The following is a 6,000-nucleotide window of genomic DNA, read 5'->3' as shown; positions in this document are numbered from 1 at the left end:
AATCGGGGAGGGCCACTGCTATTGTGGCTGCCCTGTGCTCCATCCTGCTGTCTCCAGCCCCTCAACTGCTGCGGGCTGCTGTGCCCTCCCTTGCCCTCTGTGTCTGCTGGCTCACCCCCCCCCCTTCTGTTTCCAGCGGCCTGGAAAAACCGAACCTGCCATATGTGTTGTCTGCGCATGTGCGCACCCTCGGTCGCTTGGCTGTCGGGCACTTCCGGCACAGCAGCCTGCTTGACTGCGCTCCCGTCCCGTTTGCTCCACATTGCCGTTTCTTCAGCCGTCGCCGCTGGCTGCTCTGGGCGTTGCCACCATGCCATTCGTACATGGCTTGCCGCACAGCTTCCTCCTCCGCATCTTCCATGTGACCCGCACCCGCCGTAGTGGCAGCCATATATAATGGGTCTTGGATTGGTAAATATTGCCTTGTCCAAAAATCCTCTCTCCCTTTCCATCCTTATTTTCTTAGTCTTGTGTGTGTGTGTTTCACAGTGTTTATGTGCGTATGAAGTACCCCTTAATAAAAGCTTTTCCAGTTTAACATCTGATTGGTTTATTTTGAATTTCTCTAAGGGAACATTCCCTGTAAACATTGGTGGGGATCCTGAGTTAGCCCCTCTTGCTACAACTCCTTAGTTAAGTTCCCAAACGAATACTGCTAGACCTATTTGAGTAACAATGGGGAGGAGAAAAATGAAAGAAAAAAAATCAATAAATGAAACAAGGAAAAGCAAGTGTGTGTGTGTGTGGGGGGGGGGGGATGAACCTTATCCAAGCAGATGAAATAAGCTTTATATTATATTTCACAGAGCTCTAAAAATTCAGCTCTGCCATCATTCTATTCCCTGCCTGCATTCTGTCTATTAAATGCTATTTTTTCTTGGATCCAGCATTTCTTCTCTCTAAGTTTCTATATGTGGGCAGAGTTATAGCTCTCCTGTGTTGCAGGATAACATGTTTGGAAATAACAGCAGCTTATAAAAACCCAAAGGTTCTGGACTAAACTATGTGGCTGAAAAATAGGTTGATAGCTGAGAAAAGATGAATCCCAGACAAAACTAATCTGTTTCTCCACCTCTTGCCAGAATGCTGCAATGCTAGGACAAGTCCATAAGATATGAGTCAAGGTTCCTCCAGTTCTAACTCTAGCAATAATTGTGGTTGATGATGGGTTGTTTTTTTTTTGTATGTAGGTTGTACTGTCAAGTCCAAATACCAGTGTTTGGTAACTTTAAAACTGGCGCTCTGCTGTGGTGCTTGTATTTTATTACTGCAAGAGAATGGAGAAATACTCAGCCAAAAAAGGATAAAACAAAATGTGAAAACAGAAAAATGTATGATGCAATATACAATAATGACCAATTCAGTTGCGTGCACACACAGCACTATTCAGATAATTAATATAGCAAGCACTCAATTTTTTTTTAAAAACAGACTAAAAATGCCCATATACAATGATACAAAACAAAACGCCATATGTTTTTCAGAAAACAACTTTTGTCAGTGGCTTACACTATAAACACAATTAATCATAGTTAATAGTCACATCCCACCCACACAGTGAAAAACCATAATCAACCACAAAGCCCAATTAAAAATGTGCAAAAAACAAGACATAACCATACAATTATTAACATATATATATATACATATTAACCATATAACATATAAAATACACATACACACTTGGAATGTATTATGAATGCGATATAATAAAACACCAGTAATTTCATTCACACTTGAATATAACAAAAATAAAATTACATTTTCAAAAATATATACGTTTGCATACACAAATAAATCTAATCTTACCTGTTCCAAAACATCAACACCAACGTCCCTGTGTGAGTAGATCGCCCAACCAATTCCACATAGCTAAAATGCAGTCAATGTTCAGATAAATGCACTCACTATATCCCAAATTGCATAGCTCACACCTGGAAGTAGCAGTTAAACAAATCCTCCCACCATGAGTCTTTAACAAGCTCTTAAAGTAAACCTCACAGCAAAAAAGCCAATTAAATATACAAAAACCAACTCTCAGACAACTCAGATTGGCCGACAGCCAATCAATTTCTTCTTTCAGGCCTTGAGATACTAGAGTCCACAAGGTAAAAATCCAATATGTTTCATAGAACCAACTGGAATGAAGGAACAGTCACTTGTTCTGCTACTCAGAATCTTAATGGTTTATTCAAATGTTTTAGGGCAAGGAAGTGTTTCACAGGCTGAGCCTAGAGTCTATCCAGTCATATGCAGCTCTTGTGTTTTGACTGCCTTGGCCATCATACCTGTACACAAAAGGTTCCGTGAACATTTGATAGTTTAAACCACTGCCTTAGCATTACAATTTACAAAGGAATTGCTTTTAAAAAATATCTTGATATAACAAAAAATATTGAAACTTATTAACTTTCAAATTCCACCTGGCTGTTTTTTTCACACACACACACACACACACACACACACACACAGATTCAGATGGTTTAAAGATCCATGCTGATCTAGATCAGGGGTGTGCAAACTGTGGCCCTCCAGATGTCCATGGACTACAATTCCCATGAGCTCCTGCCAGCCCACTCCTGATCTAGAGCAGCAGAACAAAGTTTGAGTCCAGTGGCACCTTTAAGGCCAACAAAGTTTTTATTGCATCTGAAGAAATGTGCATGCACATGAACATTTACATGAATAAACTTTTGTTGGGTCTCAAACTTTTTCCTACACACACACACACACACACACACACACACACACACACACGTACGTCTTCTCCCCTCAGCTGGGAGGGTTGCCTGCTTCAACCTCTCATGAAAAGGGTTACCAGGAGATTGTCTCCCAACAATTGGCATCCATAAAAGAAAAAACAGCACTTGTCAAAACAGTGGTTTGCTAAAAGCCTTAGAGTATGTCAAACTACTGGTCTTGCCTATTTGTTTATCTCAGCAGTTCTGTTGGCATCAGAGAAGTTTCCCAGTCCTGGTATCTGAGATCCTTTCAACAGGAGATGTTCAGAGCTCAGCATGGTACCTTCTGTATGCTAAGAAGATACTTTGCCACACAGTAACAGCCTCCTGGTTGCAGGAGAAGAGCCTGGAGCCCTCCTCCGAAAATGGCACAGGGGAGATAAACTTTTGCTGTCACTAGTCACACATGCGTTGGGAACTGGGATAGATGCTGCTTCTTCCCTGATTCTGCTTAGTCCAAACTTTGGAAACTAGTCACCTATTGTGATCTGAGGCATTCCAGAAATAGTAAGAAAAATCTGAAATAAAATCTATCCTCTCCTTCCTCCTCTGCAGTGAAGTTGTTGAAGGGCTTGAGCGGCATGGGATGAATGCTTAAAGGAAGAAGAAGAAGAAGAAGAAGAAGAAGAAGAAGAAGAAGAAGAAGAAGAAGAAGAAGAAGAAGAGTTGGTTCTTATAAGCCATTTTTCTCTACCTGAAGGAGGCTCAAAGCGGCTTACAGTTGCCTTCCTTTTCCTCTCCCCACAACAAACACTCTGTGGGGTGGGTGAGGCTGAGAGAGCCCTGATTTTACTGCTCGGTTTTCTCAGTGCCGTGGCGAGTCTAAAGTCACCCAGCTGGCTGCATGTGGGGGAGTGCAGAATCGAACCTGGCATGCCAGATTAGAAGTCCACACTCCTAACCACTACACCAAACTGGCCTAAACCTTAAAACGTTAAAACATGGAGGTGGGGACCTGCTCGATCTCAGTCATGCTCCTTATGAATTGGCCTCAGGTCCAAGCAATTCTGCCAATGATAAGCCTACAAGATCTTCAAGGCTGGAGGAATCTCCGATATCTTCAGGGACTCAGTGGCTTTCTCTATCCCCAACGAGCCTCATTCATGAACCATCCCTCCCCCCTTTTTCTTCTTCATCCCGCTGAAGAATCACTTGGAACAGGGTAGCATCGGATTCTAATAAGGGTGTTCCTGTTTGTTTAGGAGCAGCAGTAAAATGAGTAATGAGGAAGCCAATAATTCAGTGTGCTGTGATTTAAACGGTTTCCTTCTTGCCAGTGGAGCCAGCAATGCGTGTTGTTAAATCCTGCATGACATTTACCTTAATTTCACAATATAATTAATTAACTCTCCGTAATCCAAACCCAATTAGCGAGATCTCCGACTGTGCTTTTTAATTGTTCTCTGTGCTATTAGTCAAATGAGTGCGAATGATGGGGTTTAGCACAGTAGCATGTCATGCTGCTTCCCAGACGGTAGACTTGTCTGACTACAGGCTCTACACCTGGAACATGGTGATGCAAAAATAAGCCTCAGAGCTTTTGGTGGCATTTGCTTCCGTGTAAAACATTGAGGAGGGGGATGTACGCACAGACCAGGGCTAATTGGAGGGGCTGTACAACATGCTCTAAAGCAGGGGTAGTCAAATTGCAGCCCTCCAGATGTCCATGGACTACAATTCCCATGAGCCCCTGCCAGCATTTGCTGGCAGGGGCTCATGTGAATTGTAGTCCATGGAAATCTGGAGGGCTGCAGTTTGACTACCCCTGCTCTAAAGCAACATGTTCTAAAGAAATGCAGTCTTACAATATGAGATGCTTTGAGATGCCCCATTTCCATGTCTGCTGATTACTTTATGGGGAATGAAGACATGGCAAAAAGTTCCGGTCTCACAGGCAACCTCAGGGAGCAAGGCAGTTCAGCCAGAGCATCTGCATTCCAGCAGATGAAGCTTCGCCCAAGGGGTAGTGCTCAATGGTAGAACATCTACTTTGCAGGCAGAAAGTCCCAGGTTCCATCCCCGGCACCTCCAGTTGAGAAGATCACGTGGCAAGTGACGTGAAAGGCCCCCATCTGAAACCATGGAGTGTTACGGCCAGACTAGACAACGCTGAGCTTGATAAACCAGTGCCCTGACTCAGGAGCCCTCTTCGTGCATTGACTGAATGTGTGGAGAAGGAGCATGGGCGCAAGCATGCTGGCCCTGCCCTCCACATGTGTGCAACCACTGTCTTGTCAGAATGGTGCCTATGGCTGAAGTCAGTGTATGTTCCCTCCCCAAGTTCAGAAAGCGGCATCCCTCTTTTAACGGGAAGGAGCATATATGCAGGCATATATGTAGATAGATCCCTAAGCAATGTAACATGTATCTGAGCTCTTACAGACGCAGGAGCAGTCTTGCAGCACTGAGAGAGAAGATGCCACTCACTTTGTGGGAAATGCAGTTAACACCCAAGCATACCTTTTTCAATGGTCGCAATCGCCTGTGAATCAAATACTTGGTCTATTTACCTGTCTATCAGCCACACCAAATGGCAGTGGAGCAGTTGCTGTGGTGCTGGGGTGTCTTTTCTTTGCAGAGTGAACTTTCAGGTCCTTCCTTGTTTGTGGCAGATGACTTATGATGTGGTTTTCAAGATGACAGCCAAGTTGATTCACTGTTGTCTGCTTCTTTGTAGCAACCCTGGACTCCCTTGGTAGCCTCCCATCCAGTTGCTAACCGGGGCTGACCATACTTGGTGCCTGAGATCTGACAAGATTGGGCTCACCTGGGCTAGCTGGATCATGGCAGCCTCTGATTAGGTATTTTAAAGTGAGATTGAATAATCAGGATAACTTAACCCAAATTGGTTCTTCCTTAGGTTCTGAAAATCATCCTGATCACACCGTCTTATGTTGTAATTTTTAAAACAGCCCTGGGCTCTAATTTTTTAAAAAGGTAGATCATGCTATTGAGGTTGCAATTCCCCTGTTCTAAAGATGCATCATCAAGATGCAGCAGATATATAAATCATAATGCTTTAAGATGAATGCAATTTCACTCCATCATAAGCTTTCATGGACCAGAGAGCACTTCCTCTGACACATGCTGCCTTTTGAAAGATATGCAAGGCAGCAAATGAAGCTGGACAATAATAAAACCACAATATAATGGTTATGGAAATACAGTGAACAGTTATAAATAACTAAAATTAGTTTTTATAATTTACAATAGAATTATTATATATATATATATATATAAAACCACAGCACAGAACACA

General features: G+C 43.0%; 1 long non-coding RNA gene across 1 annotated transcript; it reads right to left on the bottom strand.

Annotated features, from left to right (window-relative positions):
• Positions 1-533: 533 nt before the first annotated feature.
• On the bottom strand, positions 534-1,978 carry LOC143836856 (uncharacterized). Its single transcript, XR_013230787.1, has 2 exons — positions 1,810-1,978; positions 534-1,267 (listed from the first exon to the last, which is right to left on the bottom strand). It is a non-coding gene; the product is annotated as an uncharacterized LOC143836856 (long non-coding RNA).
• Positions 1,979-6,000: the final 4,022 nt, after the last annotated feature.

Source organism: Paroedura picta, chromosome 4, assembly GCF_049243985.1.
Source record: "Paroedura picta isolate Pp20150507F chromosome 4, Ppicta_v3.0, whole genome shotgun sequence".
Classification (NCBI taxonomy): Eukaryota; Metazoa; Chordata; class Lepidosauria; order Squamata; family Gekkonidae; genus Paroedura; species Paroedura picta.
This window is presented reverse-complemented; position numbering and strand designations above follow the sequence as displayed.